Source organism: Rana temporaria, chromosome 5 (assembly GCF_905171775.1).
Source record: "Rana temporaria chromosome 5, aRanTem1.1, whole genome shotgun sequence".
NCBI classification, from domain to species: domain Eukaryota; kingdom Metazoa; phylum Chordata; class Amphibia; order Anura; family Ranidae; genus Rana; species Rana temporaria.
In genome coordinates this window covers 49,677,074-49,699,956 of record NC_053493.1, presented here as the reverse complement: position 1 = coordinate 49,699,956, position 22,883 = coordinate 49,677,074, and the positions used below count along the sequence as shown (strand labels likewise).

The 22,883-nt window shown below is 42.5% G+C and overlaps 1 protein-coding gene across 6 annotated transcripts in view; it reads right to left on the bottom strand.

The window, feature by feature from the left end:
• Positions 1-22,883, bottom strand: part of KIAA1217 (KIAA1217 ortholog) — a 440,691-nt gene that overhangs the window by 397,773 nt on the left and 20,035 nt on the right. The window contains exon 1 of one of the 6 annotated variants that reach the window (XM_040352522.1): positions 10,057-10,572. The exons of the other annotated variants lie outside the window; for them this stretch is intronic. The gene's annotated coding sequence lies outside the window, so the exon portion shown is untranslated. Of the gene's footprint in view, positions 1-10,056; positions 10,573-22,883 lie in introns of those variants that run through there. 6 annotated transcript variants of the gene reach the window in all.

Sequence of the window (22,883 nt, the reverse complement as noted above, 5' to 3'; positions counted from 1 at the left end):
TATATTTCATATTCTAGGTTCTTCAAAGTAGCCACCTTTTGCAGCAGACACATCTCTAGAACTGGTAAGAGGAGACTGTGTGAATCAGGCCTTCATGGTAGAATATCTGCTAGGAAACCACTGCTAAAGAAAGGCAACAAGCAGAAGAGAGTTGTTTGGGCTAAAGAACACAAGGAATGGACATTAGACCAGTGGAAATCTGTGCTTTGGTCTGATGAGTCCAAACTTGAGATCTTTGGTTCCAACCCCCGTGTCTTTGTGCGACGCACAAAAGGTGAACGGATGGACTCTACATGCCTGGTTCCCACCGTGAAGCATGGAGGAGGAGGTGTGATGGTGTGGGGGTGCTTTGCTGGTGACACTGTTGGGGATTTATTCAAAATTGAAGGCATACTGAACCAGCATGGCTACCACAGCATCTTGCAGCGGCGTGCTATTCCATCCGGTTTGCGTTTAGTTGGACCATCATTTATTTTTCAACAGGACAATGACCCCAAACACACCTCCAGGCTGTGTAAGGGCTATTTGACCAAGAAGGAGAGTGATGGGGTGCTGCGCCAGGTGACTACCTCTTGAAGCTCATCAAGAGAATGCCAAGAGTGTGCCAAGCAGTAATCAAAGCAAAAGGTGGCTACTTTGAAGAACCTAGAATATGAAATATATTTTCAGTTGTTTCACACTTTTTTGTTATGTATAATTCCACATGTGTTAATTCATAGTTTTGAAGCCTTCAGGGTGAATCTACAATTTTCATAGTCATGAAAATAAAGAAAACTCTTTGAATGAGAAGGTGTGTCCAAACTTTTGGTCTGTACTCTATTATATATATAAAATTGCATTTTATAGTTGGCCCCCCTACTTTTGTCCCTGTCCCCCCATGTGCCCCCCCCCTAAATATAAAAGCTGGAGATGATCTTCAGGACACTGATGATCAGTGCCCTGATTGTGATGTCGCTTATTTTTTTGTTTATAGAGCAAAAAATAAAAACCGCAGAGGTGATCAAATACCATAAAAAGAAAGCTCTATTTGTGGGAAAAAAATTGTTTGGGTATAACATCGCACGACTGTGCAATCGTCAGTTAAAGCGATGCAGTGCCGTATCGCAAACAATGGCGTGGTCATTAAGGGGGAAAATCTTCCGTTCTGTAAGTGGTTAAACATCACTTTCTCGAAAAATAATAAAACTGTAATAAAAAATGTAAAATAACATAAACAAAAACGTGATTGTCCTTTAAATAAACTAATAACCATTTTTGCAAAGTTGCTTCATTTCATTCCATTCAGTGGATAACTAACGACCGGGCCAGGCATGATGCTGTTTACTTTGAAATCCTAAAACGTTTAGCCGAAAACCAACAAACTCATAATCCTGTGAAAACAAGCCAGGTTTTTTAATGCCTTTAAAATGTGTATTATTCACAGCTCCTCTGAGAACAGTACCCGAGGCTGTCATTTTTGTATTGTTCACATCCTGCCCATTATCAACAGATCACAATGCATCACTCAGCCTCACCTTAAAACCCCAATCTCCGGCTTTCCACCAAAAAACCAACATACGTTCATACAAGGCGCAAATAAAAATCAGTAAACGGCACAAAGGCTTATTTAACTTTAGTTAAAGTAGCATTAAATTCTCAGCGTTGTTTAGCTAAACACATTGAGTACAATAAAATAAATATTCCTCTGTAAACGATCTGTTAAAAATTTGTACCCCCAGCATCTGCATTTTAAACTTTGAGTGCTGCTGACTCCTGCTCTCTTTTCCCTGAACTTCTGGTCTTCACAGGACAGAATTAACTGTGAGCAGTGTAGTCTCCAGTCAGTCTGTTGAAGAATGGAGGGGGGGTGTAAGAAGAAGCAGAGGCGTGCCTTGCCATCCTAGGCTATGGGGCTGTATGTGTCTATTGATGCACACAGTGTATGGAAACACAACTCTAGTCCCTGCATGCAAGGGTGGCTCTATTGCATGCTGCAATAGAATGGAGCCACCCTGCAACAGGAAACCTGGGGCAGTGGTCATGGCATCGTTGTAAATTGGAATAAAGGCAAGGATTACAAAATAAAAAAAAGCTGCTGAAAGTACTTAAAAAACTGAGGGTTTCATATCACTTTATGCTGTAACTCATACGAGGGTCCTTCCCCTTTACATTAGAAAAATAAATAGCAGCTTAGTCTTCTTATATAACCATGGCCACTGAAGTTGACAATAAAAAAGGAACCTTGTTGACGGGACCAGATACCAGTCACTGGTGTGTATCATGCAGAACGCGATATTTCCACAATATTCATTAAAGCGGAGTTCCGGCCACAATTTCACTTTTTAAATATAAATACCCCTGTAATACACAAGCTTAATGTATTCTAGTAAAGTTAGTCTGTAAACTAAGGTCCGTTTTGTTAGGTTGTTACAGCATTTAGACACTTTATAAAATAGAAATTGGGGCCATCTTAAGTGTGGGCATCATGAAGCCAGACTGTATGACTTCCTGGATTTCAGCCTTGCAGACCTCGCACATGCTCAGTGCTGCACAAGCAGTGTCAGATCAGGTTTCAGCACCTGTGCTGTCCAAGTCACATGATTCTTTGAGATTGGGGAGTGCACAGACTCCTGGAAAGTTACACCCACTACATTCCCAGGAGTCTGTGCGGTGTAGGTTAGGAAGCTTAAGCACCTAGGTGCAGGAAGTGGGAAGATTAACTATTCTGCCTAGCAACAACACTTTGAAGGCATCTAAAAAAAAAAAAAAAATTTGTAAAGGACTAATGACATTTTTTTAAAACTACTAATGTAATGTTATATTTATGGGTGGAACTCCACTTTAAGTTCTTGTTTTACTGGTACTAACAATGGACTAATAGATGATTCCCTTTAACGTGCTATATCCGTGAAATATTTTATTTTGCCTTTGCTAAATTTCAAAACCACAAAGCGAAAAAAGTTACACTTTAAACCTACAAACATGCAGTGCTCCTAATCATAAACCATGTCTCACCCGGTTTCTCGGTGGCTTAGGTTTGTTGCTAAACAAAGCCATGTCACTGACATAGTTTGGACTATTAACAAAGCCGCACAATCACTATGTTAGCACTGCTATGGCAATTAGATGATTTGGTTTATAAATAAAGGGTTGGAGTTGGTGTAAGGAAGCAGTCTCCAAACTGTGCCCTTTGTTTGCCTTTATCTGGCCCTTGGGGCATCATTTTATCCACTGACAGTATCAAAAGGGCACAATTCCTCCCACTGACACCAACGATGTGGCATAATTCCTTCTATTGATACCAATGATGGGACACTATTCCTCCCACTGACACCAACAATGGGACACTATTCCTCCTACTGACACCAACGAAAGGGCAAAATTCCTCCCACTGACACCAATAAAAGGTCAAAATTCCTCCCACTGACACCAACAATGTGGCATAATTCCTTCCATTGATACCAACGATGGACCACTATTCCTCTCACTGACACCAACAAGGGGACACTATTCCTCCCACTGACACCAACGATGTGGCATAATTCCTAATTACTTCTATTGATACCAACGATGGGACACTATTCCTCCCACTAACACCAACAATGGGACACTATTCCTCCCACTGACACCAACAATGGGACATTATTCCTCCCACTGACACTAACGAAAGGGAAAAATTCCTCTCACTGACACCAACAATGGGGTACTATTCCTCCGACTGACACCAACGAAAGGGCAAAATTCCTCCCACGGACACCAACAATGTGGCATAATTCCTTCCATTGATACCAACAATGGGACACTATTCCTCCCACTGACACCAATCATAGGGCATTGTTTACTCCCATTGGACTCCATGACATTTTCTACTCTCAGTGGCCCTAATCCAGACCCCTAAAGTCTTAAGGGCAATAAACTAGCCCTTTGTTTAGAAAGTTTGGAGACTCCTGGTGTATGGATCAGCATTGGGCAGCACAGTTGTTAAGAGGTTAGCACTAGCAGCACTAGGGTCGTTGGTGAGAATCCCAACCACGGCACTACCTGCCTGGAGGTTGCATGTTCTCCCTGGGCCTGCGTGGGTTTCCTCTGGGTACACCGGTTTCCTTCCACACTCCAAAGGCATGCCGGTAGGTTAGTTGGCTTTTGTCTAAATTGGCCCTTGTATGTGTATGTAGGAATGTGAGTTAGGGATCTTAGATTGTAAGCTCCTTGAGGACAGGGACTGATGTGAATGTACAATGTATATGTAAAGAGCTGTGTAAATTGACGGCACTATCTAAGTAACTGAAATAAGTAAAAATAAAATTGGGGTTAATGCTAGAGTTAGGGTTATGGCTTTTCTTAGGTACAATGTAGTTGAAAGGAGCTTGTTATTTAACCACATGCCGACCAGCCGGATGTCGTTATAAGGCGGCAGGTCGGCACAATGGCGCAAACCGTCATAGCTGTACGTCGGTCCCTTTAAGCGGGAAAGCAGGCACGCGCGCTGCATCGCGGGGGTGCCATTGGTCGTGACCGGTAGTCGCGAAGACTGCCGGCCACGAGCGATCGCGCGCACAAGAGGCAGAACAGGGACGTGTGTGTAAACACAAATCCCTGTTCTGTTCTGTGAGGAAAGACAGATTGTGAGTTCCCAATAACTAGGAATCACGATCTGTCATTTCCTCTAGGTAAGTCCCATTCCCCTACAGTTAGAAACACACTAGGGAACACAATTAACCCCTTGATCGCCCCCTAGTGTTAGCCCCTTCCCTGCCAGTGACATTTTAACAGTAATCCGTGCATTTTTATAGCACTGATCACTGTATAAATGCCAATGGTCCCAAAAATTTGTCAAAGGTGTTCGATGTGTTCACCATAATGTCGCAGTCCTGATAAAAATTTGCCACCATTACTAGTAAGAAAAAAAAAATGCTATAAATCTATCCCCTATTTTGTAGGCGCTATAACTTTTACACAAACCAATCAATAAATGCTTATTGTGATTCTTATTACCAAAAATACGTAGAAGAATATATCGGCCTAAACTGAGAAAAGAAAATTGTGAATATTTATTAGCAAAAAGTAGAAATATTGTGTTTTTTTTCTCAAAATTGCCGCTCATATTTTGTTTATAGCGCAAAAAAAATTAAATCGCAGAGGTGATCAAATACCATCAAAAGAAATCTCTATTTGTGGGGAAAAAAAGGATGTCAATTTTGTTTGGGTACAGCGTCGCACGACCGCGCAGATGTCAGTTAAAGCGACACAGTGTCGAATCACAAAAAATGGCCCAGTCATTAGGCAGTCAATTCTTCCTGGCCTGAAAATTGTACCCTTTAACCACTTAAGGACCGCCGCATGTACATTTACGTCGACAGAATGGCACGTACAGGCACATTGGCGTACCTGTACGTCCCTGCCTAGACGTGGGTCGGGGGTCCGATCGGGACACCCCCCGGGACCTGCGGCAGTCCCCGTGGCTGTCCGAGCGATCCGGGATGAGGGGGCGGCTGTTTGTTTTTGTCCGCCCCCTCCGGATCGCTCCCAGCCAATCCGCGTGCTCCCCCGTGTGTCACTGTATTAGTGTCGCTGTTCCCGCTAGGTAGCTATTTTTTTTTTATTGCGATTTTTTTTACTAAAGACATGTGGCTGAATAAATTTTGGCCTAAATGTTTGACTAAAATTTTGTTTATTTGATTTTTCTTATAATAAAAAGTAAAAAATATTTTTTTTTTCAAAAATGTCGCTCTATTTTTGTATATAGCGCAAAAAATAAAAATCGCAGAGGCGATCAAATACCACCAAAAGAAAGCTCTATTTGTGGGAAGAAAAGGACGCGAATTTTGTTTGGGAGCCACGTCGTGCAATTGTCTGTTAAAGCGACGCAGTGCCGAATTGTAAAAACCCCTTGGGTCATTTAGCAGCATATTGGTCCGGTCCTTAAGTGGTTAAAGTCACTTTTATTTCTACTTTCCTGTTGACTCCAAAGCCGTTTCACAAATGGTAAAATTTCACAAAAATTGTCTTTATTTTGTTGAAATTTTGTAAAAAAAAAAAATCCTATTTTAGCTCATCCCTAACACTAACCTGGCTTAGATTATTGAAACAATGTGCAAATAAATTAAATTTTTGACTGATGAGAAAAATAAAGGCCACCCGTTAACCTTTGCAGTCTACAGGTCCATATCTACTAAAGGAAAAAATGACCCTGTGTTGGGACCACCTCTCTGCTTCTCATATCCTAAAACACACATCCTTATACAGAGTAGATCCCCAATTCAGAGGCAGTATTTTTTGAAATACACAGATTTGTTAGAAGTCAGAGACAAGCCTGCGGCATGCAGGACACATTGCAAGTACTGCCTTCCCTTGTAACAGAGGAAGAAGGTTTGACGAAGACTGACCCCCCTTCCTCATCCTATTATCTTCCAAGCAGTACTCACAAGGTAATAGAAGGCTACGAAATGTAATGTTATTCTTCAATGGAAAAAATCCTAAAAAGATAAGTGCACATTTGAATTCTCATGCCTCTCTTTGCCCTATTTAGCAAATCTGTAAGTAAAAAAGGAGACATGGGACCAGATTCACAAAGAGATACGACGGTATATCTCCTGATACGCCGTCGTATCTCTGATTTCCGTTGGTCGTATCTATGCGACTGATTCATAGAATCAGGTTACGCATAGATATGCCTAAGATCCGACAGGTGTAAGTGACTTGCACCGTCGGATCTTAGGCTGCAATTCCAGGCCGGCCGCTAGGTGGCGCTTCCGTGTCTTTTACGTGTTGAATATGCTAATAAGTATTTACGCCGATTCTGAAACGAACGACCGCCCGGCGCTTTTTTTTTACGTCGTTTGCGTTCGGCTTTTTCCGGCGTATAGTTACCCCTGGGTCTATGAGGCGCAGCCAATGTTAAGAATGGCCGTTGTTCCCGCAACGAAATCCTGTTCTGGGGTCCCACAGCGGCTCTTGCGGCTCCTCCTCGCAATAGCTAACCCCCTCTGGGAAGCTCTCTCCCAAGGGGGTTACCTTGCGGGCACGCTCCCGTGTCATACACTCAGCGTACATAGCCGCCAAGTGTTTGACTCAGCCCTGCCCCCCGGCAGAGGCGTCATTGGATTTGATTGACAGAAGTGGGAGCCAATGGCTGTGCTGCTATCAATCTATCCAATCAACACAAGACTCCTTAAAGAATAGCACTCCAGTGACGCGCAGAGCAGGTGAAACTTGTCTGCCGCAATATCGCAGTCCCTCTATAAGTCACAGATCACCATCATTACCAGTAAAAACAAATAAATAAATTCTTTCAATATAAGCATTATTTGACACATGCTGTATGATAACCTCTTGTTTGTACAAATTATCCAGAAAACAAGAAAAATTTGCCAAAAAAAAAATAGTTTGGTTTGCACAAAATGTATAGGCCCAGATTCTCAAAGGGCTTACGACGGCGCAGCGCCATGTACGCCGTCGTAAGTCCTAATCTGGGCCGTCGTATCTATGCGACTGATTCTTAGAATCAGTTACGCATAGATATCCATTCGATCTGACAGGCGTATGGCTCTTACGCCGTCGGATCGTAACTGCAATATTTTTTTTCCCCGCTAGGTGGCGCTTCCGTCGATTTCCGCGTCGAGTATGCAAATTAGCTAGATACGCGAATTCCCGAACGTACGCGTGGCCGACGCAGTAAAGTTACGACGTTTACGTTAGGCTTCTCCCGGCGTATAGTTGCCCCTGCTATATGAGGCGCAGCCAATGTTAAATATGGCCGTCGTTCCCGCTTCGAAAATTTATAAAATTACGTCGTTTGCGTAAGTCGTCCGTGAATGCTGCTGGACGTAATTTACGTCCACGTCAAAACCAATGACGTCCTTGCGACGTCATTTAGAGCAATGCACGCTGGGAAATTTTAGGGACGGCGCATGCGCAGTTCGTTCGGCGCGGGGACACGCTTCATTTAAATGAAACATGCCCCCCTACCTGCCGAATTTGAATTCCGCCAGGTGATTTACGCTACGCCGCCGCAACTTTACAGTTACGCCTGCCCAGTTTTACGCCAATCTACGAGAATCTGAAAATAGAGGGTAAACGGTGCCTGCGTGTTATACGCAGGGGGCTATGGAAATTTTTTTTCCTGAAACGTCCCTCTTAAAGTTAGGGTGCGTGTTATACACCTGTGCGTGTTATACGCCGATAAATACGGTATACGGTTATTGGGATTTTGTTTACCAAAAATAAATGTAGCAGAATACATATTGGCCTAAACTGATGAAGAAATTAAATTGTTTTATATATTTTTTTGGATATGTTTTATAACAGCAAGTAAAAAAATGTTTATTTATTTTTTAAATTGTTAGTTTATTTTTATTTATAGCGCAAAAAATAAAAAATAAACGCCAAGATGATCAAATACCACCAAAAGAAAGCTCTATTTATGGTAAAAAAAAAAGGACATCAATTTTAATTGGGTACAGCGTCACATGACCCCACAATTGTCAGTTAAAGTAATGCAGTGTGGCATCGCAAAAAATGGTCTTGTCATGAAGGGGGGTAAACCTTCTAGAGCTGAAGTGGTTCAATTCTTGATACAATTTTGCAATCAGCAGCTGAAAATCAGTCCTTTCCATGTCTGACTGTACAGAGTGCTATGGACAGAACCCAATGCCTGAATTCTAGAGAGTGCAGAGTCAGCACAATATTGATAGGTTACGCTGATCCAAATAGTAACAAACCAGGAAAAAACTTTATGACATTACAGATCGGTTCAAGGGAAAGCACTCATTTATTGGTGACATTGACATGCATGCATATCCCCCCCCCCATGATAAAAATTTCCAGGGAAAAGATTTTAAACTCTAGAAAACAAACTTTTAGGGCCAGATCCACATACATGTAGATCCGCGCAGCGTATCAGAGATACAGTACGCCGCCGTACCTTACCTGGCGCATTTTCGAATCCTCAGCGAGTTCGTGCCGTAAGTTACGGCGGCGTAGTGTATTTCTGGCGGCGGATTTGAAATTGGGCGGGTTGGGGGCGGGTTTCATTTAAATAAAGCGTGTCCCCACGCCGAATGAAATGCGCATGCGTCGTCTGGAAATTTCCCGACGTGCATTGCGCTAAATGACGTCGCTAGGACGTCATTTTTTTAACTTAGACGTGAGTAACTCACGTCTAAGTTAAAAAAATGACGTCCTAGCGACGTCATTTAGCGCAATGCACGTCGGGAAATTTCCGGACGACGCATGCGCATTCCATCCCTATTCACGGACGACATACGCAAAAAAAAAAAAAATTCAAATCTAGACGCGGGAACGACGGCCATACTTAACATGGCAAGTCTATGTATACGCCGAAAAATACCAGCTTTAACTATACGCCGAAAAAAGTAGACTACAGACGACGTTAGAAAATGCGACGGCCGCACGTACGTTCGTGGACCGTCGTAAATCGCTAATTTGCATACCCGACACGGAAAACGCCACCCAGCGGACGCCGAAGTATTGCATCTTAGATCCGAAGGCGTACACCTGTCCGATCTAACCCAGAAGCCGTCATCTTGGTTTGAGGATTCAAAACAACGATACGACGCAGGAAATTTGAAAGTACACCGGCGTATTAGTAGATACGCCGGCATACTTCGTCTGTGGATCTGGCCCTTAGCCATTGTCCAATGATCGAAAAAAACTAAATAAAAAAAATTAAATTACGGGACGAAAACACCAACATATACCATTTTAATATTTCATTTTTTTTTTGTATAAAATAACCTTTTTCTTATTCTTTCGCAGTAAATGATTCGCCTGGTTGAACTAGACACTACCTATGTTTACACGCCTCCAAAGCTTTATTTAACTGTAACGCAGGTGGTAAAAATTTAAACCCACACGCCACTGTGCATCTAAAAACGACAGATTTCCCCTTTTCAGGTCGTCTGTGTTCCTGGAAGCTGCAAAAAGTAGCAAATTCAACAGCAACACTTTGATTCTGCAAACAAGATCTCGCATGTTTGCTCGATAAGAATGCCCAGAATGCAGTCACATTAAAGAAAGGATTGCCAGAGGTTGGCATGCATTGGTATGTTGGTTTACCTGAGTGTTGGTGATCAGACATCCAGCAAAATCCTTAAGCCATCCAACCTGACGTCCTGAGTGTGACCATGAACAGAAAGTTGTAATCCTTTTGTAAAGTCAGGTCCAAACTAGCCACATCTACCTCCTGTACTGGCTGGAAAACTGCTTGCAGCTTATGAGACTTTTTTTTAACGCTGTAACATGTTGGTTTGGCTGCCTTGACATGCTCCTCCAATCATGACATCATAATGTCTCCATGGTTACCTTAACCCCACCTGGCAGTCGGCTTGCAAAAGTTCTAAGTGGCCAATGCAAAAAAGTTTTTTTTTTTTTTTTTAAATCTTTTATTCTTTTTTTTTTTAGCACGTAGCCCTTCCTGACTTGTCAGCACCTCGGTTGCAGGCTCACAGCGAGCATTTCCTTTAGTGAAGAGTTCTGATGAGTTTTGCAGAGGGCCACCGGTCTTGAATAGAACAATGGCCTCCCTCGCTATCTGCCCCTCCCTGTCTGACTATGCTGATATCTGCTGAACAGTGCCACTATGTTTTGCTGGCAGGATGAGGGCTCCGCTTTTCTGCTCCAGCAGGTTTTTCTCTTTTTTACACCTTGCGGCTGATATTCTTGCTGTTTTTTATTTTCCCATCATTCAGCGTGTTTTCGTGTTACTGGGGGGAGGGGAGATCTTAAACTTTAAAAATATACGCTGGTTTGCAAGAGTTAGTAAGACTGGGGTAGATTCAGGTAGGGGAGCGCAATGATACGGCGGCGCAGCGTATCGTATTTAAGATACGCCGCCGTAACTTACAGGAGCAAGTGCTGTATTCACAAAGCACTTGCTCCGTAAGTTGCGGCGGCGTAGCGTAAATGGGGCCGGGGGAAGCGCGCGTAATTCAAATGTGGAAGGGGGGGTGTGCTTTATGTAAATGTATGATGACCTGACGTGATTGACGTTTTGTACGGATGGCGCATGCACCGTCCGTGTACATATCCCAGTGTGCATTGCTTCCAAGTACGGCGCAACGACGTATTGGTTTCGACGTGAACGTAAATTACGTCCAGCCCTATTCGCGAACGACTTACGCAAACGACGTAAAAAAATTAAAATTTCGAAGCGGGAACGACGTCCATACTTAACATTGGCTGCGCCTCCTAATAGCAGGAACAACCTTACGGCGAAAAAGCCTAACGTAAACAACGTAAATAAATTGCGCCGGGCGTACTTACGTTTGTGAATCGGCGTATCTAGGAAATTAGCATATTCTACCCCGACAACAACGGAAGCGCCCCTAGCGGCCAGCGGCAGAATGCACCCTAAGATACGACGGCGTAAGAAACTTATGCCAGTCGTATCTTAGGCTAATGTCGGCGTATCTAGCTTTCTGAATACAGAAAGTAGATACGCCGGCACAGATTTGAATTTACGCGGCGTATTTATGGATACACCGGCGTAAATTCTCTCTGAATCTACCCCAATGTTTGTGAACTTTCCGGTACAAGGAGCTGGTCAAACAGGTAAGTATAAAAATTAAGAAGTAATCGCAAAAGTGAGAAATGAGCATTCATTGGAGCAAAGCATGCTTGCTGTGCGTCCAAATGTACTCATACATGTAAAGATTTGTAATTGAAAATTTAGTTTATTATAGGAATTTAAACGAGGGCTGTACCGAAAGTACGGTAATACAAAATTGGGCATAATGTTTTTATTACAGTAAAACCTAAGGCCGGGTACACACGATCGGTTAAACCAATGAGAACGGTCTGATGAACCGTTTTCATCGGTCCAAATCGATCGTGTGTGGGCCCCATCGGTTATTTATCCATAGGTTAAAAAAAAGCAATCTTGTTTTAAATTTGACCGATGGATACCTAACCGATAGAAAAAAAACGATCGTTTGTAGGCACGTCCATCAGTTAAAAATCCACGCATGCTCAGAATCAAGTCGACGCATGCTTGGAAGCATTGAACTTTGTTTTTTTCAGCACGTCGTTGTGTTTTACGTCACCGCGTTCTGACACGATCGTTTTTTTAACCGATGGTGTGTAGGCACGACTGACCATCAGTCAGCTTCATCAGTTAACCGATGGAAATGGTCCATCAGACCGTTTTTACCGGATTGACCGATCGTGTGTACAGGGCTTCAGATTGCGAGCATAATTTGTTCCAGAAACATGCTTGTAATCCAAAGCACTTGTACATCAAAGTGAATTTCCCCATAAGAAATAATGGAAACTCTAATGATTCGTTCCACAACCATTTATTCATAAGTCCTTAAGTTTATATTCCATATAAAAAGATTATAGCAATTTGATTGTGTAACCGAAAAATGTTCATCCACAAATGGATTAGAAGCAAAATCCAGCAGGAGCTACAGAGTATAAAAGAGAAGACAGGAGCCTCTTTGCTAAATGTTGTACCTTCATTAAATGTAACCATATTGCTACACTTAGAGGCGCCTCTCCTCTTTTATACTCCGCTGTGACATGACGCTACTCTTATATCAAGACATTGCTTGTATATTAAGTCAAATTTTTGTAAGAAATTTTGCAAAATTCTCTCAAACCAAGTTATTCTCAACCCAAGGTTTTACTGTATAGTATAACTAAAGGCATTTTTTCCCCCTCATTTTGGAAGGATTAAAGCGGTGGTTCCGCGGGATATCGTTTTTTTTTTTTTTGTATAATCCCCAGCTCTTACCTTTAAGCCCGCACTAACAGGGTGTCCCACTCCTTAAGCCGTGCTATGCGCTGTTTTTCTTTAAATTATATTTTTGATCCCGAGGCGATGGACGTTTCCATCTTACCTGTGGGCATACTGAAGCCGACAGGGTCTTCTTCCGGGAGAGGGCGAATGCTGGCCTCCCAGCATTCACCGCTCGATCCCGCGCATGTGCAGTGTTGACGGCGAGCGTCGCCGTCAACACTGCATGGTTGCCATAACAACGGCCGGTGTAATAAGTTCACGCCCCATTGTGCAGAGTTCTAGCCAAGCTATCAGCTGCAGCTATTGCGCGATTACAGCAGAGCGCGTCACAGAGGAATTCCCAAATTGGAGTGACAGGACGGGGGAGAATGGACTAACACGCCCATGATTGACAGATGGAAACATCGAGCAGCAAACGGGTAAGGAGCACTCCAAAAAATAAATAAAAAATCGTCTGGTCATTGTTTTTGAAGAGCAGTTCAATTGATTAGATGTTGTAAAACAGAGTGAACCACCGCTTTAAGGAATCTTTTTTTTTTTTATTCTTTTTTTTTTTGGTAGGTGACAATACAACCAAAGGTCTAGTTGCAAAGAGCAATGTTTCTCAACCTTTTTTCCGTCAAGGCAGCCTTTAAAATGATGCTCGAAAAAGCACCCATTTGAAAGTGTAAAAAAACTAAACTAATAGTTTTACATAATGCAACAACATCCACACATGTAGGACACCCAATGTTAAAGGTGATTTATTCTTCCAAGGCAAATACACCTTTGCACACCGGTACTGACTAGTATTCCAGGGTTTCTCTTCTTCACTCTCAGCTAATGTGACTCCAGTGCAGACAGAGCGGGGTAGAGGTGGGGCAAACAAAGATGCCCTGCAGGCACCTAGCGTCCTCCTTATTAACCAATGACATCAATGGTTGTTAGGACGCTAACTCTAGACCAACCATTCTCAACCAGGGTTCCGTGGAACCCTAGGGTTTCTCCTTGGTTGGCTAGGGGTTCTTTGAGCTCTGACCTTCGACCTTCGCAGTTCCAGGTCCAACACCACTTGGCAGAGCCGGTGAAGATGACATTTTTATCACCACTGCAAGTGGAGAATTTCTCCCACTGACCTCCACCTGTGTAAGGGGTGCTTTTCCAATAACCCCTGATAGACTAATCCCCCAGAGGCTCCACCAAAAGAAAGCTCTATTTGTGGGAAAAAACAACGTCAATTTTGTTTAGAAGCCACGTCGCACGACCGCGCAATTGTCAGTTAAAGCGACGCAGTGCCGAATTGCAAAAAGTGCCCTGGTCTTTAACTAGCCAAATGGTCCGGGGCTGAAGTGGTTAACTTACATAGGTTGTTCAAATTTCACATGTCCTTAGAGTAACTCTTCCTCTATAGTAATGCCATAGATGAATTACAATTTGACCAATTCAGCCACAACCAGCTGAATTTCAATCTATCTATGGGCAGGCTGGTTAAACTGAAGTAGATCCATTGATTGATTTTTTTTTTTTTATGTGCTATCACTACCTGCGGCTATAGCTGCCGGCAGTGATCATTGTATTCTGATGGCTGGGAAACCGATGTTTGAAGGGAAGAAAATTGCATAATGTATGGCTTACTTAAAGTGGTTGTAAACCCAACCAGACAACTTGCACCTACAGGTAAGCCTAGATTAAGGCTTACCTGTAGGTGCAAGAAATATCTCCTTAACCTACACGGTTAAGGAGATATTTGCAGAAAACTCTGCACCACTGTCTACGGAGCAGGCGCACTGAGCGTGCCGGTTTTATCAATGGTGTAAAGCCGGAAACCCGCGCATGTGCGGGGATCATGCCGGTCCCGCGCGGGAGTGACGGCATCACCGCTCCGAGGGGACAGGGCGGCGGCGGAGGGGAGCGCTTCAGGGGGGGTTCGATCGCAGGTAAGTGCCACATAAGTTATGCATACTAGCTCATTATGCCTTTTTCTTGCAGGGTTTTTTTTTTTTACAGGAAAACATTTTTGGGGGTTACTTCCTCTTTAACTCTTCTTCACTGCAGATACATAATGGATTCCAAGCAGAAGCAATGTGTTGTCATTGAGTTCTTGATGAAGGAGGGGTGCATGCTTTCTGACATCCACAGAAGGCTACAAAATGTTTACAGAGATGGCACTATTGAAAAGAGCAATGTCTTGTCATTGGTAACTATTGTCTATGGTGTCACCTATGTAAACATTCTGTAGCCTTCTGTGTATATACTTTCAGTACAGCCCTCGTTTAACAATTGTATTTATTAATTTACATATACTGTACATTCACATTGGTCACTACCCTCAAAGAGCTTACACATACACAAACTAGAGCCAATTAATCAACCAGCATTTCTTGGACGGTGTTGGAGGAAATCAGAATATCAAAGGGAAACCTAAACAGCCCAGGGACCAAACTCGATGCAGGTAGTGTCATGGTTAGGATACAAGCCAATGACCCTAACTAGTGCTACAAGGTAGAAGCTCTCCCCCACTAAGCTGTGGCTAATTTACTGATGATTGGGTTTACATGACATTCAAATATATCAGATTAATTGGATGGTAGATAACATTAGACTATAGCCACATAACTTATATACAGTGGATATGATGGCCCGGATTCAGATACAAGTTACGCCGGCGTATCTCCAGATACGCCGTCGTAACTCTGAGTGTGCGGGGTAGTATCTATGCGCCCGATTCTTAGAATCAGTTACGCATAGATTTCCCTAAGATCCGACTGGCGTAAGTCTCTTACACCGTCGTATCTTAGTTGCATATTTACGCTGGACGATAGGTGGCGCTTCCGTAGATTTACGCGAGGAATATGCAAATTAGGTAGATACGCCGATTCAGAAACGTACGTCCGCCCGGCGCATTTTTTCACGTCGTTTACGTAAGGCTTTTTCCGGCGTAAAGTTACCCCTCATAAAGCAGGGGTAATTCATGCTAGGTATGGACGTCGGAAACGTACGAACAGCGTCGTATTTTACGTCGTTTGCGTAAGTCGTTCGCGAATAGGGCTGTACGTAAGTTACGTTCACTTCGAAAGCATTGACAGTTTGCAGAATAATTTGGCAGCATGCGCACTTGGAAACGTTCACGGACGGTGCATGCGCCGTTCGCAAGAAACGTCAATTATGTGGGGTCACAAGTAATTTAAATAAAACACGCCCACATCATCCACATAATGCCCACGTAACTTAGGGCGCAAGTTCTTTCTGAATACGCAACTTGCGCCCTAAGTTACGGCCGGCGTAGTGTATCTGAGATACGCTACGCCCGCCGATAGATACGATAATGTATCTGAATCCGATAAGTCTACACACCCCTGTTAAAATGTCAGGTTTCTGTGATGTAAAAAAAATGACAAAGATAAATAATTTTAGAACTTTTCCCACCTTTAATGTGACCTATAAACTGTACAACTCAGTTGGACAACAAACTGAAATCTTTTAGGTGGAGGGAAGTAAAAATAAAAAAATAAAATATAGTTGCATAAGTGTGCACACCCTTACACTAATACTTTGTTGAAGCACCTTTTGATTTTATTACAGCACTCAGTCTTTTTGGGTATGAGTCTATCAGCATGGTACATCTTGACTTGGCAATATTTGCCCACTCTTCTTTGCAAAAACACCCCAAATCTGTCAGATTGCGAGGGCATCTCCTGTGCACAGCCCTCTTCAGATCACCCTACAGATTTTCAATGTGATTCAGGTCTGTGCCATTTCAAAACATTAATCTTGTTCTGGTAAAGCCACTCCTTTGTTGATTTGGATGTATGCTTTGGGTCGTTGTCATGCTGAAAGGTGAAGTTTCTCTTCATGTTCAGCTTCCTAGCAGAAGCCTGAAGGTTTTGTGCCAATATTGACTGGTATTTGGAACTGTTCATAACTACCTCTACCTTGTCTAAGGCCCCTGTTCCAGTTGAAGAAAAACAGTCCCAAAGCATGATGCTGCCACCACCATGCTTCACGGTGGGTATGTTGTTCTTTTGGTGATGTGCTGTGTTGTTTTGCGCCAAACATATTTTTTTGAATTATAGACAAAAAAGTTCAACCTTGGTTTCCTCAGACCATAACACATTTCCCTGCATGCTTTTTGGAGACTTCAGATGTGTTTTTGCAAAATGTCTTTGTAAGGAAAGTCTTGCCACTCTACCCCATAGCCCAAACATATGAAGAATACAGGAGATTGTTGTCACATGTACCACACAGCCTGTACTTCACAGATATTCCTGCAGCTCGTTTAATGTTGCTGTAGGCCTCTTGGCAGCCTTCCTGACCAGTTTTCTTCCCATCTTTTCATAAATTTTGGAGGGACGTCCAGTTCTTGGTAATGTCACTGTTGTGCCATATTTTCTCCACTTAATGATGACTGTCTTCACTGTGTTCCATGGTATATCTAATGCCTTGTAAATTCTTTTGTACCCTTCTCCTGACTGATGATACCTTTTAACAATGAGATCCCCCTGATGCTTTGGAAGCTCTCTGCGGACCATGGCTTTTGCTGTAGGAGGCGACTAAGATAATGTCAGGAAAGACCTACTAGAACAGCTGAGCTTTATTTGGTATTAATCAGAGTCACTTTAAATGATGGCAGGTGTGAACTGACTCCAATTTAACATGAGTTTGAATGTGATTGCTTAAGTTTGAACACAGCTACATCACTAGTTGTAAGAGGGTGTGCACACTTATGCAACCACATTATTTTTATTTTTTATTTTTACTTGATTGCTGTAGTAGTGGTGTCTACTAGTGTTGCTCACGAATATTCGCATTGCGAATATTCGACTCGAATATAGCATATTCGAGAAATCGCGCTATATTTCGAATTTCGCTGTGAATATTCGCAATTCCGAATATTCGCATTTTTTCAATTTGATTTTTAAAACAGATCACATCCTATCGACGTCTAAAAGCATTGCTGGTATGATTAGAGACCCTGGGCCAAGTAGCTAAGCTGAGGCGATCCTTTTATGTTGCCAAATTGAAAAAAAAAAAATTGCGATTTTTCGCTATTGCGAATGCGAAAATGATTGCGAATTTTCGATAACTGTGGTAGGAGAACTCTGATTGTCTCTGATGCAAAAGGGGGGGGCTTTGTGTATGTTTCTGTTATGAATATTTGTATGTTTGATATTATTATTTTTTGTAAGAAGGAAAAAATTGCGCATACCTTAAAAAAGGGGAGAATACAGCAGCAACTCAAAAATGTTATACAACATAAATTAATACAAGACAGAAAATGGAGTCGCTCTACAAGAATAAAAAATATGTCTAGTGACAAGACATGTGGGCAAATTATAAAATAAGCAAGCGCAAATAACTTGTGAAATACACAGTGAAACAAATATATAAAGAAATATAGTCCCAATAATAGAAAAATAATCTTTCATAAAAATGTCTTTGATATGTGAAGTGAAAAAAAGTCCAAAGCATGCAGCATGAACGTGTTCAATCTTCAAGGTGTTTGATTGACAAATGGCTGTGACAGATGGATAGAGTAAAGAATCACCACCAATGCAAAACACTTTTTATTTTCTATTGTAAAATATCACAAATATTCTGAGCCAATCAGAGTGCTCCTTCCGCATTTGCCGAATATTCGCAATTATTTTGTATTGTAAAATATCAAGAATATTCTGAGCCAATCAGAGTGCTCCTTCTGCATTTGCCGAATATTCGCAATTATTTTGTATTGTAAAATATCAAGAATATTCTGAGCCAATCAGAGTGCTCCTTCTGCATTTGCCGAATATTCGCAATTATTTTGTATTGTAAAATATCAAGAATATTCTGAGCCAATCAGAGTGCTCCTTCCGCATTTGCCGAATATTCGCAATTATTTTGTATTGTAAAATATCAAGAATATTCTGAGCCAATCAGAGTGCTCCTTCCGCATTTGCCGAATATTCGCAATTATTTTGTATTGTAAAATATCACGAATATTCTGAGCCAATCAGAGTGCTCCTACAGCATTTGTCGAAATTGCGCAATAAATATCGCATTCGCATGTTGCGATATTTCGATAAAATATCACGAATATTCTGAGCCAATCAGAGCGCTCCTCCAGCATTTCTCGAAATTGCGCAATATATATAGCATTCGCATGTTGCGATATTTCGATAAAATATCACGAATATTCTGAGCCAATCAGAGTGCTCCTACCGCAGTTATCAAAAAATCGCAATTATTTTCGCATTCGCAATAGCGAAAAATCGCAATCATTTAATTTCGATAAAATATCACGAATATTCGAATTTAGCGAATATATCACGAATATTCGAATATATATTCGAGATATATCGCGAAATCGAATATGGCATATTCTGCTCAACACTAGTGTCTACTACACTGATTGCCAGCTTCCACAGGGATCCCCCAGATCAGGGGTCAAGTCCTGTGGAAAAAAGTGTGGGAACTCCCACCCAAGATCCACTCCCCCACCAAAAAAAAAAAAAAATGATACGCTCATATGCATAATTACTAAACCACATGGTTTTACTTTTTCGATCCACTGTACCTTAGTAAGTTCTTTCTAAATCCCGTGATAACTTGCGGCAGACCTCCGCAATGTCTCCTGGGAACAATGACAAAAGCTCCCAGGAGACATTGCGGCATCGAGGAAGTGACGGAATACCCGCACACTACCCGATGAATCCATATACAGGAAGCGGCCAGTAACATAAAGGATTACTAAGGTTTGCCTGCCCCTGACAGTGACTCGAGCTGGGCATCGCCGCTTAGTGAAGGATTGGCTCGGGTGGCTCGGCTGCTCTAGTCCTGCAAAGGGAACTGAGTTCCTGCTGTGAAAAAAGTGCAGGAAATCCGTTCCCACGCGTTCCCGCAGGACATGAGCCCTGTCCCAGATATGGCACATACATACATACATACATACATTGGTCCTAGCTGGACCAATGTAACTATGTAAAAACTGTCCTAGTTTTTTGGAGGTTCGGCTTTCCCTGACTTAGAGGCTAACAGCCACCAACTGCCATTCCACTGTCCAATAAGATTGCCTCAATTTCCAGTAATGACGCTCTCATTGGGCCAACAGATGGATTAGCATTTTTATATAATTTATATTAATTTGAGTGATCTAAACAGCTCCGGCATTAGAAAATGTATCAAGATTTTATTTCAGGTCCCTTAGGTTATAAAAATTTACTTTTAGGTTACTTTTAGGTAGACTCAGAAAGAGTTAGGCCGGCTTATCAGTAGATAAGCCGACCTAACTCGGAATCTACGCCGCCGTATGTTTAAGCGTATGCTCAAACAGAGATATGCTTAAACATATCTTAGATTGCAATTTTTCGGATGGCCGCTAGGTGGCGCTTCCATTGCCTATGAGGTGGAATAACAATGTTAAAGTATGGCCGCCGTTCCCGCCGCGAAGTTCAAATTTTTTACGTTGTTTGCGTAAGTCGTCCGCGAATCGGGAGTTACGTCGTTTACGTTCACGTCGAAATCAATAGGCCCGTACGGCGTACTTAGCCGCAATGCACACTGGGAAATGTAGGCGCCCGGCGCATGCGCAGTGCCCAAAAAACGGAAAAAACGTGAGGTCAAGCCTCATTACCATACAACACGCCCCCCTCCAACCCATTTGAATTAGGCGCCCTTACGCCCGCCGCGTTTACACTACGCCGCCCTAAGTAAGGAGGTAAGTGCCTTGAGAATCATGTACTTGCCTCTCTAACTTAAGGCGGCGTAGTGTAAACACGCTAGGCTACGCCGTCTTAAAATTGCATGGCCGTACCTGAATCTACCTATGTGTGTCTACTTGTGACTCATCTGCTAATCAAAAACGATGTGAAAGAGCAAGAATAGCTAGAATTTTCTAAATAGTTCACTTGTAACCAACCTGGACAGATCATGATGTTACATTACTCCACAAACTTTTTTTTTGTAAGAAGAGAAGAAAATAAGATTTTAGGCCCCGTACACACAGCCGAGGAACTCGACGTGCCAAACACGTCGAGTTCCTCGTCGAGTTCTGGGATGAAGCCGCCGAGGAGCTCGGCGGGCCGCCTTCTCCCATAGAACAACGAGAAAATAATGAACATGTTTTCTATTTTCTCGACGAGTTCCTCGGCGGCTCCATCGAGCCAAAAGTGTACAGACGACAGAGTTTCTCGGCAGAATCCGGGTTTTGACCAAGTTTCTCTGTGAATTCTGCCGAGAAACTCTGTCGTGTGTACGAGGCCTTAGACCATCTCTCCTGGTCCAAGTAAGGGCTTTGAGAATACAACCAGGAGAAGTTATGAAAGGTGGAGGAAAAAGGGAGGAAAAGTCCAAAAAGGACGAGGAAATGTGTATGTGTCAGTGAATGCATCACGCCAGTGGCGTCCAGATTAACAAGCAGATGTTGCAGGAGGTAATCGTGTGGCAGTTAATTGTCTTCTCCGGGGTCACCGGGTGCCAGGGCAGGACTTCACGCAGACTTCCTGCTCCAGAACCACATTCAGAGCTGTCCAGCAGTGATATAAATATAACAAGAGCATGCCTGGAATCTGTAGGGACAGCTCCTCCTAGTAACAACCTTTATTCAGCGTGAAATTTTACCTTCATGTTCTTCCACTCATTGTTTTCGTATTAAGTATATAAATTTGAACATCAGCCAGGTAATGAAGACTGTAACCAGTGCCAAGCTGGAGAATTAAGGGAATCTCCAGGCAACAAGTCAAAGCAACCAACAAACTACTAATGTCATTAAGAATGTGCTAGTGAGAAAGTCCATCCCGTTGACATTTACATAAACATATAAGGTTCCCTTAAGCAAGGCTTTCACAGTGCCTCTGAACAGTCAGTCTGCACTACAAGGCATTGCAATGTAAGCCCAATGATAGAAAGAAGAAGGAAGTAACCTCATAGGACAAACACTTAGGCCGCTTTCACACTGAGGCTTCAGCGGTAAAGCGCCACTATTTTTAGTGGCGCTCTACCGTCGTTCTACGTAAGGCTTTTCGGCTGCTAGCGGGCGAAAAAAAAATGAATACCGCCCACAAAGCACCGGCGGTTCGCGGCACTGCCACTGATTTCAATGGGCAGGGGGACTTTAGGAGCGGTAAATGCCGGTGACATTTACACAGTAAGCAGTGCATTTTTATATCACTAATCGCTGTATAAATGTCAATGGTCCCAAAAAAGTCCCAAATTTCCGATTTGTCCGCTACAATGTCACAGTCTCGCTAAAAAAAATTGCAGATTGCCGCCATTACTAGTAAAAAAAATTATAATACAAATTCCATAAATCTATCCCCTATATTAGACCCCATTCACACCTAGGCGTTTTGTCGCCTGTAGCGCGACGCTCACAAACGCCAGAGGGACCAAAATACATGAAAGTCTATGAGGATGGTTCACATCTGAACGCTGATGCGCCTGACGCCCATCGCCTGTAGCCAAAAAAAGTTCCGGACCCTTTTTTGTTGCGCGTATCGGGCGGTTTGGGCGTATTTGAGCGTTTCCATTTCCCATAGAAAATAATGGAAACGCTCGATTCAAGCGACTTGCGCGACAACGGGCGTTTGCTACGGGCGTTTTGTCGCTTTAATCAATAGAACTTGTCGCCCATGCAGAAGATTAAAAAAATCTACCAACATAGCAACAAGTGATGAAAAGATGATAGTTTTTCCTATTGGCTAAAATAAAAAACGTCAAAGTACAAAAACGTCGGACAACGCTGTATGCAAACGCGCAAATAAGCATGAATACGCGCGACAAAACGCCGGAAAAAAACGCCGAACGACCGACGCTCAGGTGTGAATGCAGCCTTATAGATGCTATAACTTTTGCGCAAACCAATAAATATATACGCTTATTGTGATTTCTTTTTACCAAAAATATGTAGAAGAATACATATTGGTCTAAACTGATGGAGGTTTTTTTTTTGTTTTTGTTTTTTAATTTTTGGAGGATATTTATTATAGAAAAAAGTAAAAAAAAAAAGTAAAAAAAAATTGTCACTCTTTTTTGTTTATAGCACAAAAAATAAAAACCGTAGCAGTGATCAAATACCACCAAAAGAAAGCTCTATTTGTGGGAAAAAAGGACGTCAATTTTGTTTGGGTACAGCGTCACACGACCGCGTAATTGTCAGTTAAAGCGACGCAGTGCCGTATTGCAAAAAATG